General features: G+C 42.6%; 1 pseudogene; it reads right to left on the reverse strand.

Moving 5' to 3' along the window:
- Positions 1–507: 507 nt before the first annotated feature.
- On the reverse strand, positions 508–13136 carry LOC134372533 (RNA-binding protein 6-like; annotated as a pseudogene).
- Positions 13137–23122: the final 9986 nt, after the last annotated feature.

The raw sequence follows: 23122 nt of genomic DNA on the forward strand, positions 1-23122 counted from the left end.
TCAAGTTATTCCTGGATTTATGCTAGGTGCTGAAGATGTAGTTGTGAGCAAAACAGACAGTATCTCTACCCTCGTGTAACTGAGAAGGGGAGATGTGGATCAAGCGTGGTTCCCAGCCGCTCTTGGAACAAGCCAGAATCCTGAATAATGCCTGTTAGGCTCCCTGACGATCCCTACCAACCCTGAAAGCTTCACCTCCCAACACCCTTCGCCAACCATGCTGGCCATACAAGTTTTCTAGGATGCAGAAGGCTTCCTCCTGTGACGTGTCTCCGAGACCGTTCATCTCTGAGCAGCTTCCTCTGTGTCCCTGACCTGGTCAGGTTCCCTGTACAGGCTCTCTCGGCTCCTTGGACCCCTCCAGAGGAATGATTGATCTTTTTTTCACATAAAAAAAAAAAGAGTTTACTTAAAAAAGTTCTAGCAGCAAGAACAGTAAATAAACAAAAGGAGAAATGCACAAATAAACATGAAGGAGGTTGTGTCCTATGTGACTTGTCCCCATTCTTAATCAAGTTCTTTATACTGAGCAAACATGACTCTTCTAACAGCATCTCGGTCAGTCTCGTTGGACTGTCTCTTGCTGGTTCTTCCTGGGGCTCCCCATCTGGCCTTCCTTCTCCTCTGATGAAGCCAATCCAGGGTGGCCATACCCCACGCCTGCCCTTTCCTCCAGCCATCGTCCTGTTGGACACACCATCCTTTGCTGCTAGCCTTGATATCTTCTTTGTCAACAGGTTTACCATCACTGTCAGTTTCGCTGGAGTGTATAACCTGTGTCCTTTCTGGAGAGTCGAAAGATTGGAGCTTTTCCCTGTCTTTAAGCCTTCCCTCCTGTTCTCTCCTTTCCAGATAGGCTAGCTCCTGCTCAGACTGTTTTGTCTGCTGGTGGATTTCCAGGTTTTGCTTGTACAGGTCTGACAGCTGCTGCTATTTGATCAGAACTTCTTTATCGGGAAACTGCCTTCTGCAGAGCAGACAAGCCGGTTTATTCCAGTCAGTGAGTGTGTCTTCTTCCTTCTCCTTCTTGATCAGCTCCTTCTGCTGTTGGGGCTGCACTGTGCGGGGCTGTGGGGGAGGGGTCTCCCCTTTATTCGCCCAGGAGGCTAATCATTGGGTTCACCACCTTAGGCTCTGATTCTCCAGTAATACTCCTATCAGCAGACAGTAAATTTTACTTCATGCTTCTACTCATCAAGAGTCCTTATTTGGGAGACATAGAGAGTGGAGAGGGACTCTCTTCCTTCTTCAAAGTGGGAGGCAGGGGCTTCTTGAAGACGTCTTCTGGGAGGACTTCCCCTCCCTGGCACTTTCCTGAAACCTTGTCACTCCTCTGTCTTTTTTCTCCTTGCCGTCTTTTTAAAATATTTCCTTCTTGCTACTTGACTTTCCTTGACTGGTGTGCTTCTTTTCCTTGATCCCTTCTTCCTCAGATGACTCAGGGTCCTGGGGCACATAGACTTTTTGCTGGGTTATGGCGTCATAATAAGTTCCTTTCAAGGGGTCATAATAGTAGCCAGTAGTGGAATTATATATGTAGCAGTCAGATGATGCCTGATAGTAATGCGTGTGGTCAGAAGGGTCACCAGAATCTTTTCTTCATTTTCCAGTGGCCAGGTTTGCAGCTACCATCTTCCCAACAATGCTAAATGGTGGATCAAGATTCTGCAAGAACTTTACTATGCCAAGAGCTTCTGCATGGGAGTCGAGGTCAATAAAGCCATAGGTATGGCCCATGGGGCAAGTTCTGCTCTTGATGATGCGGACGTTGGCAGTAGCAAGGTGGACGTCGGGCTCCAGCACTTCCACTGTCACCTCAGGGAGTGGAACAAGAGCTGTTTCTCAGCATGATTGATTTGCTCTTACCATACTGGTGTCTTTCTCCAGACCGTGGCTCCATCTCTTGATCTCTTTGGAAAGCAATTCCTTCCCTTTGAGAAGAAGGCAGATACCTTTCTGCTTCTCTCTTTTGATGGCCCAAGTCTGGTTCTTGTCCTTCTTCATGCTTTCTGGGTCGGGTTCCTTGTCACTTGACCTTGGGGGCTAGTTGGGTTGTTTTTCTGATGGTGCCACTATGGATATTCTCTGAGACTAAGGGTAGGTTATTCGTCCTTGCTTCACCTCTGTCACTTTCCTTGGGCATTTACAGAATGAACACAAAGATCAGTGCCCACCTGTGTTGGCCTTACATCACTTGCAGGACCAAAAATCTGGGCTTGGTACATACTCGAGGATGCTCTCTGTCATGGATCATTAAAGTTCCTTGGTTGGCCTCCATGCATCCCATGGCATCTTCCAAGAGTGAAAACTCCATGCAGACATAGCCATAGGGCATAACCTGTATTATACTCCTTCAACTGCAAGTCTTTTGCAGGTACGTGGTCAGGAGTCTGAAAGGCATTGAGCCTTTTGTGGCATTCTCAGGCACCCCACTTAATCGAGTAAGCCTCACTCAGGCCAGTGCTATCATCTTGATCCTGAAGGTCCCTTTGTGCATCTCAGGCAGTTTTTCCCTCTAGAAAAAACTTGCTCTGACCATAGCCAAGTATCTGGCTTCCTAGCAGCCTGTGATCCAAGTCACGGTACTCCACGCTTCTGTCCTCAGTGTCTTGCCAGCCAAGAAAGTCCAGACCACCTTCTTATCTATACAGACCAGCATCTGAACCCTGTTGTTCACCTCCAGAAAGCTGTGACTTGTCTTGGTCTTGAACTGGACTCTGGCTGTTCTGAAAGTCTGATGTTTAAAGGCTATACCTTGTGTTTCTTCTTCTATTGTTTCTGAATGCTCGAATTCTTCCTTCTTAACGCCAAAAGTAGGCCTTTCTATTGTGTGGTATGTGCAGATTCTTCTCTCGTTCACGTTCTATACTAGAATGCTATCTATCTTGTGTAGAGGGCTGATTGTAATGCAAAATATTTGGATCCACAGAGGGCATCTCCCTATCTTTAAATTCCATACAAGCTTCCACATCTCTGCCCCTAAAACCCTGATCAGTCCTGGACTGGTATCTGCCTCTGAAGTCTGAGTGTGGTGTATCCCTGTCCCTAAAGTTTAGATCGCTAGTACCTGAACCTCAGCCTCTGAAGTCTACCTGTGTTTGTCTTTGTCCCTGAAGTACAAATCAGATACATCTCTATTCCAAAAATCAGAATGGGACTGATCTCTGGCCCTGACATCCAAATCTGATAAATCCCTTCTCTTAAATTCTGCATGAGGTCCATCCCAGACTCTAAAATCTAAATTATATCTAATCTTCCCTATTAAGTTATGAATCCATGTTTTCTTTGCTCATGATTAAATTCTCAGCAACTTGTACAGTGGCTGGAACATAAAAGTCACTCAATATGAATGTTTTCAAGGGTGAATGACTGGAAGGGCTTCAAGCAGCAAAATAATGCAATCTGGCTTACCTTTTATTAAATACACTTTTGTATTTTAGAGCAGCTTTAGAATTACAGGATAATTACAAAAGAAGTACAGAGTTCCTGTACATTCCACAACCAATTTCCCCTATTATTAATATCTTACCTTAATATGGTAGATTTCTCACAATTAATGAAACAATGTGGATACATTATTATTAACTGGAGTCTAAAATTTATCCAGAATTCCTCAAGTTTTCTCCCTAATGTTCTTTTTCTGTTCCAGGATCCCATCCAGAATATCACATTACAATTAGTTGTCATGTCTTCTTAGGCTCCTCGTGGTTGTGACAGTTTCTCATATGTTTTTTGTTTTTGATGACTTTCACAGTTTTGAGGATTATTGGTTAGTTTGTAGAATTGCTTTCAATTGGAATTTTTTGGATATTTTTCTCATAGTTAGACTCTTCCCACATCCCCCTCACCCTCCCACACTTATTCTTTGGAAGAAAGTTGCTGTGCACAGCCCACACTTAAGGAGGGCAGGGTTATGCTCCACCTTCTCAAGGGCAGAGAAGCTACATGAATTGACATTCTTCTGCTCCAGAGATTTGTCTCTTCTTTGCTATTTATTTACTTATTTACTCAATCATTTATTTGCATAATATGGATTCATGGATACTTATTTTATGTTTTGCATTATATTTATTTTATTTTGTTGTTATAATTGTTCCAGCTTTGGACATTGGGAGCTCTTTCAGTTGGTTCCTCTGTCCTTTGGCCATATCCCCATCATTGTGGAGATATATTTTGTGAGTGCTGCCTTCTTTTCTGGCACTGCAAGATGCTCCAGGCTCATCTTGTATATTTCCAGCCCGAGTCCCAGATTCAGCCATTCTCCAAGGATCTCTGGTTCCTTTTACTGAAAAATGGTATTAGAAATCAAGATCTGGGCACTAGGTATGCTCATGGTTACTGGGGAGTCATTGCTTGTGGGCCTTCTTGGATGACAGAGCAAGGAAATATATGTGTGTGTACTAACCTGTCTATATATGCATATCTATAAGTGATTCTATATGTAACCATATGTATGTATATGTACAGATAGCCATATATATGTAACTATATTAAGATAAGCACGAGTTCATACTGAGGTCTCCACCTGTAATCTGTTGCTGCATGGATCCTTCTAGCCTCCTCCACTTGTTTATCTGTGACCTCCCACTCCCATAGTGAGAAATCTAACTTCCATCATTTACTTAATTTGCTTGTTTAATTCCAGTGTACACATGCAGTGTTTTCAGAATTGTTGACCCATGCCTCCATGGGAACCAACGTCACCAACTAGAACACAGTGTTTATGTGTCATGCCTTGTGCCTTTCATCCTTACGGACCCCTTTCATTCCCAGAGGTGCTTGGGTCAGCACTGCATTCCTCACCCGCTTCAGCCAGGTTGTCTCATACCTTTGTAGGACACCAAGATTCTTTTGTCACATTCTGCATCTCATCCTGGGTTACCCAACCTCCTAATTTTTAAAAATTTGCCTAATTAAGGTTTACTCTCTGCATTGTAAAGTTCATTAAAAAAAATTTTTTTTAACTCATAGCATTTTGGCAAATGCTTATATTCATCATGACAGTATTATATACCCTAAAAAATCCCGTGCTTCACCTTTTCAATCCTCCCCTGAACTCCTAAAGCCCTGGCAACTACTGAACTGTCTCTGTGACTTTGCTTTTTCCAGAATGTCATGTAGTTAGAATCATTTAGACTAGCTTCTTTCATTTAGCAATATGCATTTGTGATTCATCCATAACCTTTTGTGGCTTGACACCTTGGCTCTTCTAATTGCTGAATAATATTCTATTGCATGGACATACCATAGTTTGTTCATTCCTTCACCTATTGAAGGACATATTGGTTGCTTCCGGTTTTTGGCCGTTATGAATAAGGCTCCTATAAACATTTGCTTGCAGGTTTTTGTATGAATATACATTTTCAAATCAGTTCAGTTTTCAAATCACCTAAGAGTGTGATTGCTGAAACCTGTGGTAAGACTGTTTAGTTTTGTCAGAAACTGCCAGACTGTCAGACTGTCTTCCGAAGTGGCCGTACCATTGTGCATTCCCACCAGCAGTGCATGAGAGTTCCTGTTGTTCCACATCCTCTCCAGCAGTTGATATTATTAGTTTTTTGGATTTTAGCCATTCTAGTACATGTGTGGTGGTGTCACATTATTGTAATTTGCAATTCCCTAATAACAATGATGTTGCACTATAGATCGATTATTCTAATGTCATCATTTTGGGCAGATACCCCCATTACTTAACTGGCTTACAACTTCAGTAATCATATTGATTCTGACATTTGATTCAACCAGTTAAGGGAACATTTTGTAGCTAGTTTTGCTTGGGTCTTCACCAGGTCATTATATGGTTTAAAGTTAGAAGTTCTAGAACCGCATTGCTGAGATATTTTTATCACCAAGATTCTATCTGTTTTAAAATTTTCAACCTTAAACTACTAAATATGTGGTAAAGAATTCTGAGGCTTCAGTTATCCATTCATCTTTTGTTGAAGTGAAGTGACCTAAATCTTGACCCAGCCCATCTTTATGCAGGGAATGTTCATCTTTTCAGAACATGTTGATAGCAAGTCCATCATTTTTCTTAAGTAGATGTTTGATCATATCCTCAGCTTTTCTGACTGTTAAATCATGTGCCTCTGAACTTTATAGGTAACAGGCTGCCCAGTTACTCGAGTGGACTGCCACCAAATGTGCAGAAAGCTTAGGTAAGAGAAATAATGGTGCAGGATTCCTTGAAGACTATATTGACCAATCCATTCATTTAGACTAGTAAAGACAGAAGTGTATTCAAATTGATCACAATGGTGATGACCTAGAGAAAGGTGACCTACGGACCATGAGGTCCTGCTTCCCAGGTCCCCAGAACCTCGTGGGTACACAGCCTCTTGAGTGCTGATGTTTGAGATTTTTTATTTGATTCTTACAGTTGATAGAGCAAACTTTAGGAAGCTGATGTAGAGGAGGAAAAAGCATTAAGTTAGGCATGAGATGCCTGGGTCCACTGCCTCACACCAGTGCTTTCTTGGACAGGTTAAACTCCATAAGCCTGTTTCCTCCTATGAAAATGAGTAACAACAGTAACGGTGTTAAAATCCTTAAAATCCCCACTTTGTCAGACTAGATGAATACTGTGTAGGAAACAGCACTGCTGTCTGGCAAAACAGTTACAAGTGGGCAGCCAGGACGGGCACAGGGATGTGCTTTGTTTGCCTGCTAGGTGATGTGTTCTTCCATAGCTTGAGTCAGTCTTCTCAAATTGGGAAATTTCATATAAAGATAAAATTTCTGGCTTCAATTAAAAACTTTAATCGAGCTCACAGCGCTGGCCCTCCATTTCCAGGAGCCGAGCAGCAGCCCTGCCCTTGAAATGGAGCACAAGCTCTCCAGGGTGCCTCGGTTCCCAACCCTCCTAGGTGTCTCTTTTTATATCAAAAGCACAGACGAACTATAAAGCCATACAACTGTGATTGTTACTATTAGCGACAACTTAGGGAAGACTTCCTAACACCTGAGAGGCTGTGTTTTACTCAGAATAAGGCTGAGGGCAGCCTCTAGAATGAGAGAAGGTGCCCAGAGCACAACTCAGTGGGCTGGGCCAAACCTTCTGTGCTACATTGTTCCACAGTCTTTGTGATCTGAGCATGCTTGGCTTGAAAACCACTTGTTAGACATGCACTCGGACATCAGTGAAGTCTGGAAAGATGCTTGAGGGAGAACAGACTCCAGATTCAAGCAGTCTGCCTTATGACATCATTCAGGCAATAATACCACGCAGGCTGCCGTGAGTTTCTGTTCACAATGTCCCACTCTCCTGGAACACCACCTTTCTTCCACTAGGTCTGTCCAAATTGGAAAGTTCAAAGCCCATCCCAGGTCTTCCATCCTCATCATCATCCTCTTCCCAGCCTGGAGAGATTTCTCCCTCCCTAGACCTTTTCAGGAAATCAGTATCGATGAAAATTAATTGGCAACAGCAGTTGTATCATGATATTATATAATCCATCATTTAATTACTCATGTACAGGTAGTCCTCACTTTGCATGGTGGTGTGGAACTGTCAAAATGACCATGCAATCTCAAACCATGTCAAGAAATCTTCATAACCAATGAGAAGAATATGATTTTTCAATGACATTTAAAAATGCTTGTCAAAACATTAAAATCTCTCTTGTTGGGAGTTATAAACATATAGACAAATAAAAGAAATAGTAAAACTAGTATTTCTTTAACACACTGTCATTTAAAATACTAGGAATACTGAGAATTAATCTGTTTTGGGTTTTTGTAAAAAAACTTATCAAGAGTGGTTTGAACAGGACTTGCCTTCTCATTGGTAGAACCAACTGTGTGGGGCAGCATCTTGTCTGCACCCTGGTGTATGGGCACACTCTTTTCTAGGTCTGGATCACTTCCAACATTACCCCTTTGTGTTTTCAATGTCATAAAATATATCTGAGAGTTCCTTGAATGTGAGGTTTGTTTTGTTTTGTTTTGCTGGCGTTACTTCCTCTGGACATCTTCATTCTTTTTATCAAAACCTCTTTCCTCATTTATGTCTGTAAGTTCACAGTAAGTTCTTCGGGCTGCGTAGCTAGGGAGTCTCCAAAGGCAGCAGGTCATCCTTCTCCTGTTCAACTAGTTCTTCTATAACTCCATTTACGTTCCATTCAAATTTCACTTCCGTCTTTATCACTTTTTGTTTCTTTCATGTACTTACATCTTTGTTGGCCAATTCTTCTCTTTGACTTATCCATTTTTGTAAAATGTCACTGGGATTTATCTCTGAGAAACAAGGAGGCAGCACAACTGCACCCTTTGCTGGCAGTGTGCAAACTGAGTAGCAGATGCACAGTGACTGGTCACTACAGACTTTGAAAGAAACGTCATGATTGGTCACTGATCGTGACGTGCACCTGCTGTTTACGAAGTGATTTGTGGACTGAAGAGCTAGTGGGGGAATTTGTGCTCCGCGCAATGACTTAAACAATTATTATGAGTTAATATGCCACAGTAACAGAAATCTAAACCATGTTGTTGGAGGACTGATGTTACTTGATTAAACTATGGTAACTGAGTTTCATGTGTATCAGACAGGAAAAGCAAAGACCACCTGTATTTGCATTTTGCCCTCACAAGTCCAGTGGGAGCCCTGTGAGGGATGGACCTGTGACTCAAGAAGCAATCTGCAAATATCCCCCACCCTAACCCCAAGCACCTGCCACAGGACCCTGCATATAAAAAATATATTTATTGAATTTTGGTTTCTTCCCCAGAGAAAGAACTAAGTTGATGTAACATAGTACTGGAAGTCAGGAGACCTCAATTCTTGGTCTGAGTCTGACACTGATTGCATATAATTTTCAGACTCTCCATCTAAAAAAAAAAAAAGTGTTATCAGCACAATCTCTGCCTATTACCTAAGTATACAATCAGAATTCTAACAAATATTGTGTCTTAGTCCCATTTCAAGATGGAAAAAATAAAGCCCTTCATCTGACAGTTTATTCTCCTGTTACAGCTTTGAAAAATGCACGCAAATTGCCAGTACCGTCCACTCCAGTGGAATCCCTTTCTCTTGTGCAAGCTCATTTATGTGAGCCTGAACTAAGTGAAAAGGCACAATTTGGCCTCTTCCACTCTTCGTTGATTCTGTATCACTCACCTAGTCTCCCAGTCTCCATCTCTTTAACGTGTGCCATGTGTCACTCTGTTTCCCCCAGTACAGAAGGGGAAGAGTTCTGATCAAAATACTGTGCAGAGCCTTAACATTCATGAGACACTGAGCTTGAGACCTTTGCAAATTTCCAATTTAGTGCCCAAATGGCATTAGAGCATATAATTTCTCCCCCCAAAATGTTAAAATTATAACTGGAAATTTCAAGTGATTCTTTCAGATCCTCAGCAACTATAAATATTGGAATAAAGTCTTTTATGTTTCTGTGAAGCTATTAAAATATTTTACTAATAAAATAAACCCTATACTATATCACCACTGAATAATATTGTTTATAAATTTACCCGACTGCCAAAATAAAGTTACAAAAAATGATGGAGATACTTTGTTCTCATTTCCATGTAAAGCCTGTAGTAGGCTCACTCATTTCGTGTACGGGTCATTCACCTAAAACTCCCATATTCTAACTGTGGATTCTAGACTCTACATTCTCTTCACTTTTGTCACCATTGTTAGAAAATGCCTTTCTTTTGGAGGCCACTTTTCTCAAATAAAAAGCTATGCTGCTTCTCACAGTGTTCCTGGAAGCTCCTTGGTGAGCCCAAACACAAAGTCATTTTGGCACATGACGTTGGCAGTCATCTGGGTTCATTCAGAGCTAAATGATCTGATCCATGTACCAGCCTGACAGTAAGTGTGATTCCATTTTACATCTTCTTAAAATGACCAAATACCACCATAAGGGCAAAAGAAGAGGATTCTAGGCAGAGAGAACCGCATGTGCAAAGGCCCTGGGACAGGAAAGAGCATGGCACTTCCTAGCTACCTACAGCCAGTGTTCAGAAGAGTAGTTCAGAAACAATGGAGACTGTCAAAAGGTGGTCCAAAGATCACCGAGGAAGAGTCGGGAGGAAGACAATGCCATGATCTGGTGTTGAAATCCCTCTGGCTGCAGTGTGGCAAGTGGCTAGGAGAAGGATCATAATGGATGTGGGGGCAGAAGCTATGGAAGGAGCTCAGAAGAGAGATGAAGTGACTTGGCCTGGGTGGTAGCGAGTGTGGCCCCAGAACAGCAGCATCAGTGTCATCTGGGAACTTGTTGGAATGCAAATTCTCAGGCCCACTCCAGGCCTGCTGAATTAGAAACTCTGAGATTTCTGAGAAATCAGAGTTTTCACAAGCCCTCTGGGGGATTCTCTTGCTCGAGTGTAAGATCCACAAGAGCAGGTGCTAGAATAAAGAAAAACGATGCAAAGTCGAATGCTGAGGGGTGAGCTCTGGTTCAGGGCCAGGGTGTTAGCTACTGCTCTTCCAGGGTGGGAGGAAGCCAGTTAAGCCCTGAGCAAAAACAACAAAAGCCCTTCTGAAATGTGATCTGAAACTCCAATTTTATTTTGAAGGACATTTGACAACATTAAAATTAAATATTTCTATATGGCAAGATTTTTTTCCCCCAAATTTAGATGAGCAACAGAGGGAGAGAAGATGTTGTAACATTTATAACTGGGAAAAAATGTTACTATCCCTAATACACAAGGAAGTCAATGAGAAAACTTGGTAGAAAACTGGATAAAGGCTGTGAATGGGCATTTCACAAAAAAGAAATAACAATTATGAATGAAAAGATAATTGCTAGTATTAATGAAAAGATAATCACTCGTATTAGTATCCAAGGAAATGCAAATTAAGATGGCAGTGGGATTTTTGCCTATGAGACGGCTTCAGGAATTGTTTAGGTCTGATAACATCCAGTATTAGAAAGGTTTCAGGAAATGGACAACTGGATCACAGCTCCACTGTGGCTGAGAATACAAATTGGTTTAATTTTTGGTGATAGCAATTTGATAGTGTCTTCTTTAAAACTTAAAAATGCTTATTCTCTGTGACACAGAAAAAAAAATTCGTATGCGATACTACAGTAATTTTTGAAAAAGATAAAATAAACTATTAGTTTAATTTCTATGTAGGTACCTTATTATTTATAACATGTTATACCAAGTAATTCTCAATTTGCTTTCGAAGTAATTATGTTATAAATCCCTGAAGTCACTATACATCTCACCCAAGAAATAGTATCTAGCAATAATGAAAAACATTGAAAAGGAGTAAACCACTCAGAACATTTCCAATATTTTATTTTGAAACTCTATGTGGAATTTAACCGAAATATTTTCATTCCTCCTGAAAAATGTCTTAACAGGAACAAAAGAAAAGCTATTATTCCCTGTCGAATCCAGTCCATTCAAACAAGCTGATGAGAAAGGAGAAATGAGTGACTTTAGCTTATGGAGGGTTGTCCTGTAGAGATGATGTGACTTGGCCTCCAAGGGGTGGAACAGCCCTTACTAGAAGGTGGGCACCTGTAGTCAGGACACACATAGTGGTATTTATAGGGATATTCAAGTGCAGGCTACCCTCAAACACTCTCAGATGAGAAAAGGCCTTGCAGTTTATGTGAAGCTCAAATGTCACTAAAACAGCACTACTCCCTGGCCCACCCACCTGTTAGCCTGTGTATCCTCCTCAATGAACAAATTATAGCCCAAAATGTGGTATGGCATATATAAAATTAGAGGAAAGAGATTTTTCAGGTCCTTTGGGACTATTACTTTTTAAAAAATAGTTAATTAATTGCCTTTTTTGAATGATAATCATGGACAGTGAAAATTCAAAAGGTATGTAATGAAAGTAGGTCTGCCTCCCATCCCTCTGGCCCTCATTCCCAATTGCTCATGTGTGCTCCCAGGGATAGTCTATGCACATGTAAATACCACCTCTACATGTAAATGTGCATATCATATTATTCACACCCTCTGTACTTGCCTCATTTCACTAAACCATATATTTTGGACATTGATCCATGTAGGTACAGATGCTCCTTGATGTACAATGGGGATGCATCTCAATAAACCCACAGTAAGTAGAAAATATCATAAGTTGAAAATGCATTTAATACACCTAACCTACTGATCATAGCTCAGCCTAGCCTACCTTAAATGTGCTCAGAACACTTGCGTCAGCCTACAGTTAGACAAAATCATCTAACACAAAGCCTATTTTATAACAGTTCCGAATACCTCATTTAACTTATAAAATATTCTATTAAAAGTGAAAAATAGAATGGCTGTATGGATACTCAAAATATAGTTTCTACCAAATGCATATTGCTTTTGCACTATCGTAAAGTTAAAAAATTATAAATTGAACCATTGTATGTCAGAGACCGTCTCTATACCTAGATCTGACTTATTTTTGAAATCACTTGCTTTTAAGTAAAACACAAATACAGAAAACCAAACAAATCAAATATACGGCTTCATGAGTTATTATAAGGCAAACACTACCAGGGGCAAGAAATAGAAGCCGCCCCGGAAGCAGCACCACCATAGGCCCTGCCTTAATTTCTGTCTCCTCCTTCCCACCACAAGTAGTAATAATCTGACTTGTTTTAGTTTTTCTTTTTATACCTTTATCATCCAAATTTGCTCCCCAAGACTTTATACTTTAGTCCTACCTATTTTTTTTTTTTTTTTTTTGTCGTTTTTTCGTGACCGGCACTCAGCCAGTGAGTGCACCAGTCAGTCCTATATAGGATCCGAACCCACGGCGGGAGCGTCACTGCACTGCCAGCGCAGCACTCTACCAAGTGCGCCACGGGCTCGGCCCCTACCTATTTTTAAAAAATGTTTTGATATGTCTTTTAATTCTCTTTTAATCTATCGTTTCCTCCTCCATCCATTTTATTTCTTTACAATTTATCTGTTGAAGAAACTGGGCTAGTTGATAAGTAGTTTCCCATAATTTGGCTTTTTTTGTAAAGACTTACTTACCTTTATCTACTGTCTGGTTGCCCAGCAGTATAGCTCCTATAGGAAATGCTGGATTCTTTCATTTTCCAATTTTCAAATTAAAGAGTTTTGGTTCCCTTACATCCTCTGAAGGTGACCAGTTCTTTTTGTTTTACTGTTTGACGAGAACATCTCTCTGGTGTGCTGTCTTTGTCAGTCATGGTGGTATTCTGATCTTTATTCTCTTCTTTCTTATTACTTTGTATAGGATTGAACAAATACTCCGCAGGTGCTTGTTTTTTCATATGAAATTAAGTTTTCCCGGACTTTTAGAATGAAGCTAGGGTTCAGGAGAGATTTTCAAACTTCACAGGCCACCCACTTCTGTGTTCATAAGTATGGCCACCTGCTTTCTGGAATTTCCTGCTGTTCCCTTCCCACAGTTCAGGCTGAAAGTCCCCTTTCCTTCCTCTTGCTCATCCTCTCTTGCTCAATTTTTGAGTCCTCTCCCAGCACTTTCTTCTGAGTGTGGGGCCTGTCCTGGTCAGTCTTGAGTGTTCTTTGGGGACCGACTGTTCCTGCCTCCTTCTCCTTCTTACCGTGGGCCCTTGCACTACCCTGCACTGGACAGTTGACCTCCCAGCTCCCCCTGTTCTTCTCAGATTGGCCTGCTGTGCTTTCTAGTGAGTACCTAGTCTGTTTGGGGTTCTTCTGTTTTCAGGTCCATCACGCCCCACCCTCTTTTCTTCCTAACTTCTTTCAACCTCTCATATCTGACTATCCTGTGGGTGTTAAGGCTATTGGTGGTTTATGTATATTGAGGTAAGTAGGGATACTTTGCCACCTAGCTTTGTTAGCAATAAGAGAGTACTTCAAAAAGTTCATGGAAATATTCATATTATCTTTTCATTCTATTTTTATTTTTCCACAGACTTTTTGAAATATCCTCATATTACCCTTTGGTTTTGAGTTTTGCTATCTAATTTCTCTGTGTCTGGATTTGGAGGAATTGAAAAATTGTGCCCCTGTTATAGAGAATGAAGCAGATCTTATAAAGAGTGAAGCAGGCACTCCTGAGGGCAGGCCTCATTCACATGCAGTCTCACCTGAGGATGGGACAGGAAGGTGGCTTCCACCGTGGCCCATAGGGCAGTGTGCCATCACACAGGCTAACCCAGACCCCACAGCAGCGGCATCTGTTGGAGGATTGCACACATATTGTTGCTAGACAACATACCTTGAATGATAGGAATATACAGCACTTTTGCAGACTCCAGAGCAGACAAAAGTCATTTTTTGAGGTTTAACCCTCGGTTTGGAATAAATCCTTTGTGAAGCAGAACATTCCCTTCTCCCCTCACAGAAAAGCTCCTTGTTAAGGCATATCTTTGGGCAAACTAACAGGGAGCATGACGCTTCGTCAGACTTCTTTTTACTAGGATGTGGCAGAAGTTAGCCTGCGGTGTGGGAAGATGAGGCCTCTGACACCAGGTGAAGTTGCAACAGACCCATCAGGGCTGACGGTTGTCAGAGGGCACTCATGTCTATACCCAGGCATCAGATTCTTTTCTCAGTACTTCTGCTCTGTGACACTTTCAGGCTCACAGATGGCTCTATAAAAGTTTTTATGGAAGCTTTTAAATTTGCTTCCCCAAATGTTAACCTGGTTGCATTTTTTTAATTGTATAGTTTTAAGGTTTACAACTTGATCATTCTTTATTTGCTCTGTGCACGTGTGTATGCTGCATGAAGTGTAACAAAAAGGGAAAGAAAACCTATAATACTCTGGACCTCGTGTCCATTTTACAAATAAATATTTTTCTTCCTATGATTTAATTCTTGTGTTGATTGGGGTTCTGCAGAGAAACAGAACCAATAGGATATATAGAGATACATAAGAGGAGATTTATTATGGGAACTGGCTCGTGGGATTATGGATACTGAGAAGTCCCATGATATGCTGTCTGCAAGCTGGAGAAGCAGGAAAGCCAGTAGAGTAATTCAGTCTGAGTCTGAAGGTCTGAGAATTGGGGGCAGGAGAAGATGAATGTCCCAGCTGAAGAAGAGAGAGAGAGAACTCACCCTTCCCCCACATTTTTGTTCTATCCAGCTCCTTAATGCATTGGGTGTTGCCCACCCACACTGGTGAGGGCAGATTTTCTTTACTCAGTCTGCTGATTCAAATGCTAATCTTTTCTAGAAACACCCTCACAGACACACCCAGAAGTAATGTTTTACTGGCTAGCTGGGCATCCCTCAACCCAGGCAAGCTGACACCTAAAATTAACTATCCCAACTCTTTATGTCATATCTTTAGCTGGCATATTAACAACAATGACTGAATCAGTCAACCCACACCTGCATGATTCATCAACACAGGTGCATTTTAGTTTTGAAAGAGAGGCTTTGGGGGAAGATGTTTAAACCACCCAACCCCCTCATCACTAAAGGTAGGTTTCAGATCAGTGGGTGGACTTCGGGTGGGAGGCACTGCTATGGGGCGTCCCTCAGAGAGCTCTGCAGCTGCTCGTCAGCCGATGGCTGCACAAGGGTGGAAAGGACAGCAGCCACGCCAGAGGCCTTGGGTCAGCTGACACATGGTCTGGGTCTCAGCCGAATCAGGTGAAGGTGAGGGGCAGGCAGCCTGGCATCTTGATTTCCAGAGCTCTTTGAACACTTTCTCTCATTCTCACATCCTGCTCTAGATTCTCTAGCCAGCCGCTTGTTTCTCAATCACGGACGGCCTTCCTCCACTCCCACTTCTGTTTCTGTTTTCTCCTTTTCATGGACTGCCTATCTCTTTCTTAGACTCTTAGAAATAATGGCTCGTCAATCTACCTGTAGCCATGTCCATAGTGGTATGGTTTTCAAAAAACTTTTTTTCACAGATGACCCAGGAAACCCTCTTTGAAGGGGGCTTAAATCTGCTTTTCCCTCTTCTGTGAATCTCTTGTGAATCTGCAGGTTACAGTAGATTGCCCACCTATGAGAAAATAGAAAAACAGAAATCCATGAGAAGACCTTTGTTGCTATATTATTTTTACAAATATTACACACATGAGCTAAGTAAAATAAACATATATTATCTCCTAATGAACATTAATATAATTCTTATCTGAAACGATCTAGAAAACAGATCCCGAGAGGCTGCCCTAATGGATGGAGGCTACAGGCAGTGTCCCCCGAAGAAGGAAACCTCCCTTCTGGTCCAGTCACACGGCACTCCCACCCCAGGTGGCAGCACCCATGGACTCAGTGGAAGCCCGCACGGTGTCAGGAGAGAGACACAGAGGAGGTGGCTCAGCCCAGCTCTTAAGAAAGGACCACAGATGCCCTTAGCGATAAAGCATGGAATCAGCTAAGGCAGCTCCTGGTGAAACCAGAGAAAGAAATTTTCTTGAAGGAGACAGGCTGAGCGGACAAGAGCTGGGAAGATTCCCCTGGCTGGTGCTGGAGGAGGACCACGCTTGGGTGGAGAGGCAGCCAGCGGGAGCCCATTGGAGTTTCAAAGCTGAGTCACATCTTCTTTTTTTTTTTTTTTTTCTCATTTTTTCGTGACCAGCACTCAGCCAGTGAGTGCACCGGTCAGTCCTATATAGGATCCGAACCCGCGGCGGGAGCGTCGCTGCGCTCCCAGTGCAGCACTCTACCAAGTGCGCCACGGCTCGGCCCTGAGTCACATCTTCTGAGCACTCACTGAGTCAGGCATGTGCCAAGTGTTTCCCATGCATTCAACAGTCGAACAAGCTCATAAGGTGGATATCCTAGTTTTACACATGGGAAAACTGAGGCATAAAGAGTGAACTAACTTGCTAAAGGTCACAGGGCCAGTCATGGTGTAGCTGGGACACACACAAACCTGGGCTTGTCAGCTCCAGTGCTTGTCTGCTATGCACACTGCCTCCCGGGGGCCAAGAACACGATATTGAAAAGTGCCTGGCTGATGAGACCCAAGGAAATACGGTGGGAGGAGCCCATGGAAGCTGCCTGGCTGTCTCTGGGCCACTGTCCCTTGTCCCAGAGACTTTGGGCAGACAGAGGGCAGCTCAGCTTTTTGAGAGGTGGGAAAAAGGGATTGGAAGGGAGAAATGAGGAACAAATCCCTCTTATGTGATCAGTTTGCCATTTATTAAATGTTTCTTGTTTGAAGCTAATAATAAAGAAATGTAAACGATGCATCCTGCCATCAGGAAGCAGACAGGATAGAAGGCACAGAAGAGGTAATGGATGAGCCCAGGTCATGTGGAAAGAGTTGAGTGGAGTCACAAGGTCTCATCCTGCTGTCCCACCCAGGACTTTCCTTGGGAGGCTCCTCCTAAGGAAATGTAAGGAGGCACCTCACACCCATTAGGATAGCCACCATTAAAAAACAAAAACAAAAAACAGAAAGTAACAGGTGTTGGCGAGGATATGGGAAAATTGGAACCCTTGTGCATTGTTGGTGGGAATGTGAACTGGTGCAGCTGCTGTGGGAATCAGTATAGTGACTCCTCAAAATATTTAAAATAGGGGCCGGCCCGTGGCTCACTCGGGAGAGTGTGGTGCTGATAACACCAAGGCCCCAGGTTCAGATCCCATATACGGATGGCCGGTTCGCTCACTGGCTGAGCGTGGTGCTCACAACACCAAGTCAAGGGTTAAGATCCCCTTACCGGTCATCTTTTAAAAATAAATAAATAAATAAATAAATAAATAAATAAATAAATAAATAAATAAATAAATAAATAAATAAATAAATAAATAAAAATAAAATATTTAAAATAGACCGACCATGTGACCCAGTAATTCCACTTCTGGGTATATTCCCAAAAGAATCGAAAGCAGGGCCTCGAAGAGATATTTGTACACTGTGCTCATAGCAGCATTTTTCACAATAGCCAAGAGGTGGAAGCAAATCAAGTGTCCATAGACAGATGAATGGATACACAGCATGTGCCCTATACACACAATGGAATACTAACCGTATAAAGGAAGGAAATTCTGACACATGCTACAACATGAACGAACCTTGACTACATGATGCTAAGTGAAATAAGCCAGTTGCAAAAGGTCAAATACCGTGTGATTCCACTTATATGAGGTACCTAGAATCATCACATTTCTAGAGTCAGAAAGTAGGATGGGGCTGGGTGGTGGGGAGTGTTTAACCGGGACAGAGCTTCAGTTTTACGAGATGAAAAGAGTTCTGGAGATGGCTGCTGGTGATGGTTGCACAACAGCATGTACTCAACACTACAGAACTACTTAAAAGTAGTTAAAATGGTAAAACTTGTGTGTGTTTTTTACCACAACTTTAAAAAAATATATAAGGAGAGATGTTGAAACTACTAAGGAGCTTACTGAAAATATACCTCCATGACTTCATCAGACTAAACCTGCTGATCTCTGTCTGAGCAATTGGAGCAGGTAGGAGAGGCTGTCCAACCTCCAGCCTCCCCTTTCGAAACATCTCAAGGTTCACTTCTGTGAAAACTAAAATGGACATTTACCTGAGCCCCAGTGCATGCTTTACTGTGTTCTGTGTGTGTGACCAGGCATTCACTGTCCTCATTAGTTCTGCCAAGTTAGCGCCCGCGGTGGCGTGGTGGAACGGAGGTGAGCGAGTCCCTCCCCGTGGGAGAGAACAAGGCTGAGGTGATATGAAACGTCCCTGAACTTGGGAGTTGAGGACTTCCCTTGGGGAGCTGGGTGACTGTGAACACTTCCGCCCCAAACATAATCATCAGTGGCTTTATGACAATGTCTGAGTTTCTGTTGTAACAGTGAAAATTTATAGCAGTGTCTATATTGCTACTTTATACTTTAAATTATCTTTGGACAAAGGGTTACAGGACACAGTGAGGAATGAAGACCCACTTTCTGAAACACAGCAGCAAAGGTGCCCCTGACGTTCTTCTGTAGTCCGTAGGGCTGTCTTCCCCTGTGAATGCTTCTCAGCACTGGAACGCCTGTGTGTCCCTGAAGGGTCAGCATCTGAGCAAGGAAAAGCCTGGCACCCTCATGTCTTGAGTGGGCTCTGGTGCGGGGTTCCAAGGCCATGGTGCCCAAGCTACAGGCAGCTGAAGTTTAGGGTGTTGTATTAGCTAATTGAGATCAAATCAGCTTCTTCCTCACAAAGCTGAGGAGGTCAAAACTGTAATCACCTCCATTTTCCAGAGGGGATACTGAGGTTTAGAGACACGAAGCCAGGTTTTTTTTCAAGGTCACACAGCCAATAAATGGGAGAAATGCGGTTTGAACCCAGGCAGTCGGCTCTAGAGCCCAAAGACCTCACTACCATGCAGCTTGGGTTGTGGTGGCTGAGATGTCAACCACAACAAAATTAATGCAGAACTCATGAAACTTCCAGTTCTGGACAGGATGTTGAGGCCACCAGGGTGTCGGAAGGTATGATCACACTGCTTTTGTTTTTAAATCAAGAAGATGCTGAAAGGAGGGAACCAGATTTGGAAAAGAAAGTCACTGTTGGGTTGGGGCATGTGCGTGTGCCTGTGGGAAAGGCTGCGAGAGGTGGGGGCGGTCTCTGCCCATCCCTCTCCTGTTCTCTTTGGGCCTGTGGCCTGAGGCTTCCACTCCCCTGTTTCCGCCCCCCCTCTGGTTACAATGGTAATTGTAACCATGAAATATTCAGGATATCAGTTCCTTTGCCCATTGGTACCTTCTACTTGGTTTATCTGCCTTTTGATGGGCTCTCAGTGTCTTCTTAGTCCACATCCTATAATGCAGCTGTTCAAAGATTCACATGATATCCGTTTTCTTATTTCTTTTTACCAAATATAACTTCAACCTTTTCTATAACAGAAAAACCAAAGTGATTTTGCTCTTCCCATGTACCTCCCAATAAAGAACACACACAATTGCGCTCGCTCTCACACACACACACACACACACACACACACACACACACACACACACACACACACACACACACACACTATAGTATCTAGAAAACATTAACTCAGGTTTCTCACCCTTACTCAGATACGTGGGTGGTGTAAGCATACATTTTCTTGGTCTTGGGTTATCTTTAAGGCAACATGTCTCCACCTGATTAGGGTTGTGTCTCCACAAAATGTTCAATTTATGTAAATATCACTCTCTCTCCAACCAGTACAGCACAGGATTTTCCTGTAATTTAGTCATGTTATTTGGAGAACACATGAGCTCTAACTACAGGAAATCTACATTAAAGGAAAAAAGTAAGCATCACTGCTGGCTTTTCAAGAAAACTGTTTATTTTGAAATTATTAGACTCACAGGAAGTTGTAAAAATAGTACATGAGTTTCTTGAGCCCTCACCTAGCTTCCTTCAAAGGTGACATTTTCATAACTGTAGTACAATATCAAAACCAGGAAATTAACAACGGTACATTATTGTTAACCAGACTTCAGACCTTATTCTTTCACCTTTTTTAAAATCTGCATTCATTTTGTGTGTGTGTGTGTGTGTGTGTGTGTGTGTGTGTGTGTTTATGAAAATTTAACCCATGTGTAGAGTCCTATAATGCCATGGTCAGGATATAGAACCATTCCGTCATCACTCAGGAATTTTCTCATACCCCTGCTATATAATCTCAGCCATCCACCCATCCTATCACTGTCCCCTGGCACAAACCTGTTCTCTGTCTCTATTGTTTTGTCACATTGAGGATGTTTTTAAATGGACTCGTACCGTATAAAACCATTTCATACTGGCTCCTTTCACTAAGTGTAATTCCCTTAAGATCCATCTAAGCTGCTGCATGCATCAATAGGTTGTTCATTTTATTGCTGAGTAGTATTCCCTTTATGGATGTACCAGAGTTTCTTCAACCCTTCACCCTTTGAAGGACATTTGTGTTGTTTCCACTTTTTGACTATTATGAACAAAGCTGCTATGAGCATTCATGTACAAGTTTTTGTGTGAAAATAAATTTTCATTTCACTGCTGGGATGTTTGGTTAATGCATGTTTTGTTTTTAGAGAAACAATTTCCAGGGTTGCTGTACCATTTTTATGTTTCCACCAGCTATGTGTGAGAATTCTAGTTGCAGACATATCTAGGTAGAACAGCTCTTGTCTTGCTGTCTGTTGCAAGGATCTGCTGCAACCCCCCTCTGTATACAAGTTCCCCTAATAAATGCTTTGGATTGATCACCCTGGCATTTAACACTTCTTTTTTGAATCCCTACTGACCCATCTCAGGATAGTTTGGAGAACTCACTGCTGCTGCTTTGGGGGCAAATCCAGCCACGGGTTCGGCTGGACAGAACAGTATATACACATTTAGGATTTCTGTGTTTTCTTCGTGGGTTGAGCCTTTTATCATTATGTAGCATCCCTCTTTGTCCCTGGTAATTTTCTCTCAGAAATGTACTTTATCTGATATAAATATAGCCACTCCTGTTTGCAGATCCTTTCACATTCAACCTACCTATGTCATTACAATGAGTTTCTTATAGCCATCATACAGATATGTTATTTTTTTAAAAATCCATTCTGCCAATCTCTGTCTTTTAATTGGTGTATTTAGGCCATTTATATTTAAAGTAATTATTAATATATTGGGACCTACATCTACCATTTTACTATTTGTTTTCTGTATGTTTTCTCTTGTTCTTGTACCTCTATATCCATTTTCTTGCTTTCCTATGGATTACATGAATGTTTTTTGGAATTCCATTTTGATTTATTTATAGCATTTTTGAGAATGTCTCTTTATATAATTTTAGGGGTTGCTCTAGGATACAAAATATATACATAACATATCACAGTCTACTGGTATTGACATTTACCAGAAGTGAAGTGTAGAAACTTTATTTACACTAATGTCCCTTTACTGTCCACAATTTCTAAATAAAATTGTTTTAAGTACTTCCTCTATAAACATTGAGTACCATAGCAGATGGCATTGTAATTTTTGCTTCAACCATCAAATAAAATTTTAAAAACATAAAGAGAAAGATAGTCTATTGTATTTACCCCTATTATAAAAATACATTTTTCCCTTTCATTCTAAAGTTCCTTTCCTCTTTCTGTTATCATTTCCTTCTGCTATTATTTCCTTTCTATTTCTTTAGACATTGTTTAAGAGTAGATCTGATGGCAACAAATTCTCTTCCTTTGTCTGTAAATGTCTTTATTTATCTTTCATTCCTGAAGGATATTTTCACTAGGCATAAAATCTGGAGTTCACAGTTCTTTTTTTTCAGCCCTTGAAAAGTTCTGTGCTACTCCTTTTGGTCACCAAGTTTCCCGATGGTTAATCCTCTGTCATTCAAATCATTGTTACCCTGTAGGTAATTTCTCATATCCCACTAGCTGCTTTCAAGCTTGTTTGTTTGTCTTTGGTTTTCAGAAGGATGATTATGATGTATTTTGGTGTGGATTTCTTTGGTTTTAGTCTGTTTGAGATGCACGGTGTGCCTGGTTGTGGGAGGGGGATCCCGTCCCCTTCTCCATGCCCCGGGTCCCAGGGAAGGCCCTGAGGTGATGGCACAGGGTGCCTGGTTGTGGAAGGGGGGTCCAGTCCCTGGTTCCATACCCCAGGTCCCTGTGTGGGACTCGGGGCCCTGGCACGGGGTGCCTGGTTGTGGGAAGGGGGTCTGGTCCCCAGCTCCATACCCTGGGTCCCCTTGTGGGCCTCAGGGCACTGGCATGGGGTGCCTGGTTGTGGGAGGGGTCTGGTCCCCTTCTCCATGCCCCGAGTCCCAGGGAAGACCCCAAGGTGCTGGTGTGGTGTGCCTGGTTGTGGAAGGGGTTCCAGTCCCCTTCTCCTTCCCCCGGGTCCCAGGGCAGGCCCTGAGGAGCTAGCATGGGGTGCCTGGTTGTGGGAGGTGGGTCTGGTCCTCTTCTCCATGCCCTGGGTCCCAGCGTGGGCTCCAAGGTGCTAGCATGGTGTGCCTGGTTGTAGGAGGGGGGTCCAGTCCCCTTCTGCTTCCCCCAGGTCCCTGAGCAGGCCCTGAAGTGTTGGCACAGGGTGCCTGGTTGTGGGATGGAGGTTCAGTCCCCTTCTCCTTGCCTTGGGCCCCTGGGCAGGCCCTGATGTGCTGACCTGGCATGCCTGGTTGTGGGAGGTGGGTCTGGTCCCAACTCCTTACTCCGTGTCCCTGGGTGGGCCCTGAGGTGCTGGCATAGTGAGCCTGGTTGTGAGAGGGGGGTCCAGTCCCCTTCTCCATGCCCCAGGTCCCCTAGCAGGCCCTGAAGTGTTGGCATGGTGAGCCTGGTT

This window comes from Cynocephalus volans, chromosome 3, assembly GCF_027409185.1.
Source record: "Cynocephalus volans isolate mCynVol1 chromosome 3, mCynVol1.pri, whole genome shotgun sequence".
NCBI lineage: Eukaryota > Metazoa > Chordata > Mammalia > Dermoptera > Cynocephalidae > Cynocephalus > Cynocephalus volans.